Raw genomic sequence first — 2,973 nt, 5'->3', positions numbered from 1 at the left:
TCAAATGAATGGAGAGTTAGTGTTCAATGGGTACAGGGTTTCAGTTGAAGAAGATAAAAGAGATTTAGATATGAATGGTGATGATGGTTGCACAACAATGTGAATTTATTTAATGACATTGAACTGAACACTTAAAAATGGTGGAAATAGTATAATTTTATGTTTTGTATACTTTACCTCAATTTTTATAAAATAGTGGTAGGAAAATCTATGTAATTGGACATATTTCCTTTTCTACCCCAGGTTTGACTTGAAATTAAATTGAATTATTAAAAATAAAATTTATTTCAAGGGTCTTGATGCATTAGCTTTTTAGCAATTTTTAATATATTTCTACTTTGTTTATTATTTCTAATTGCCACATCTGGTATAATCTTTTATTAGACCTTTCCATGACCATTGTTATAAGTTACATTATAAATCCATAAGTATGTGCAGAGTAGTTCTTCAGTGCTAATTTCATCCATATTGTTAGTCATAGAAAATTTTTTGAGTCACAGTAAGTTGATTTAATTTATATAAAGTTTCCAAAAATTAAAAAAATAAGAAAGGTAAAAAATACCCACCTCTTTTAACTGCTAAAACCACTGTATATATCCTTTCACATTTTCTTTTATCAATGGAATTTACATTGCCATAATCATACTATTAAAAATAAATATCTTAGTTTTTGTCATTTAACATTATTTCACAGATAGATTTCTGTACTTTTATTAAGTTTTTCAATTTACTATCATCCATAGTAAATCACATTTATTTCTGTCATGGAGAATTATTATAATTTTCCTATATCTGCCCTTAATTTTAGACATGTAGTCTGTTAGACATAATATTAAATATTTATGTCTTATAGAAGGCTTTTTGCTTATACTGGATTACCTTAAGATAGATTTTTCTGATGGGGAAATATTTGGTCGACATGTGAAATGTTTACTGGCTTCTGACAATTATCAAAGTGCCTTCTAAAACAGTTATGAAGTCAGGCATTTTATGCACATGTTGAAGATGGGATGGAACAAGAATGGGCATACCAGCTCAAGATGCTACAAAGTACTATGAGTGGGATCTGATAATAGGAAATCCTCTGCTGTTTACATATTTTCAACATAAAATCGTTTCAGAGCAAGGCAGAAGTCTCTTCATTTAAACAGCAACTAAAAGTCATTCTCTCATTACTTTTATCATTTCTTTTTCAATCAACAAACATTAACTGAAAACGTACTATGCTTTGGAGCTATGGAATGAACAAGATAGGACTCTGTCTTTAAGGAATTTACATAGTGCAAAAAAATGCACAATTTAACTGTATAGACAGTGTTCATGGCTATAAGGAAAGTGTTGAAGTATTGGCATAGAATTTCTGAGGCAGGAATGACTTTTATAGCTGACAGAAAATAGAAAAGTTGTCCTGAAACAATATTCTCAATGGGCCTTCAGAAGGGGCAGGTTTGAACATTGGAAAAAGAGTGGATAAGGATTCTGGGCTGACAAAACTGGGAAGTAAAATCAAACCAAGAAGGTAAGAAAATTCAAGGCATGCATGAAGGACTGGGAGGAGACATTATGGGAGCTTTGTAAAGCGTGATTGAAAAAGTGGTTAGAACCTATTTCATTAAGTCTCTTAATTGCTACAGAGTTTGCATTTTATGCAGGATACAATGAATGCATGGTACTCAGGATTGGGGAGAGAGACCTAATAGGGGCTATGATTCTGGAAGTCACTTAGTGCTCTGTTGTGTATTCAGGTGTGTGAAGTTAGTATAGTATAGTATTTTCACCCTTAGGGCAAGAGGGGTTCTTTTTTTGGGTCCCACAGTTTAGAAAGCCACCGCCTGTCTCTAAAAAATATGTTAAAGATCTAGACAACTTAGTCACTTAAATTAATATTCTACTATTGACAGAAAGCGACCTGTAAACGTTACTGTTAGTTCTTATGATAAATTGCCTTCCAGACCTCAGGAAAACATGTATTTATCTTTTGTCATCAAAACCAAACGTGATTGTTTTAGAATACTGTAAAGGTTTTTAATCTGGGCCACTACGATTGCCAGAGATGGCATCACTTTTGAGTTTGAAGAGGATCTGAGCAGAAATGCTTATGTAAGAAAAAAGACAAGTAACTTGTCAAATTCTCCCTCTCACCTTGCATGTCTACTTTTACACTTCTCTTCATGCTCTGACTCATGGCTCCAGAAATATATAAAACTAAATGTAGTATTAGCAACAGTTTCACGTCATGGCTGAGGCACATTTTGCAGTATTACATATTTCAAATTACTTTTAAATTTGTATATAGGCAGGTATAGACATAATGTATAACATGTGATACTGATTATATTTAATTCTTGTTATCCACAGTACTTCAGTTCTGTAAAGTTGCCTTCAGCACTGAACAAGCCAATGCTGAATAAAGAGTCCTAGTTAAATCTGGAGTAAGGTTCTCAAGAGCCTCTGATCACAGCATTTTCATCAACCAGTCAATGCATAGGCTTGTTTTATGTGCTTGTGTTTAAAAAAACCTTATTTAATATATATTATTGGCTCATTAACATTAAATTTATGGCAAAATGCACTGTAATTCATGCCTGAACAAAGCTAATCTAATATATGTATTTTCTCCTGATAGGGGCTAAGAAGGCCCATCTCAGCCTTCTTGGGCTTGGGTACACCATAAAGCACCCAACATTATGTTTGGGGCGAGCAATTTTAAATAGCAAAAAAATCACCAACTAAAAGTACAAAATGCAAAAAATGTGGCACTACGTAGATTACCAAAAGGATTTTTGTTTAGAGTATGAGGGCTTTAAGAAGAAGGCAGAGCTTTGCCTTGTTTGAGCTCAGCTGGGAACATGCACCTTAAGCAGCTCGCATTTTTGTATAGAGGGAAGTCTGGGAATGACCACAAAAGCAGTGTTGATTTCAGGGCAACTTACAGATTTTAACAAGTAGGAGAATTTGCAAACACATAATTCT

This window comes from Sapajus apella, unplaced genomic scaffold, assembly GCF_009761245.1.
Source record: "Sapajus apella isolate SASKATOON/1434 unplaced genomic scaffold, GSC_monkey_1.0 scaffold12, whole genome shotgun sequence".
In the NCBI taxonomy this organism is placed as follows: domain Eukaryota; kingdom Metazoa; phylum Chordata; class Mammalia; order Primates; family Cebidae; genus Sapajus; species Sapajus apella.
Note: the sequence above shows the minus strand (reverse complement) of the source record.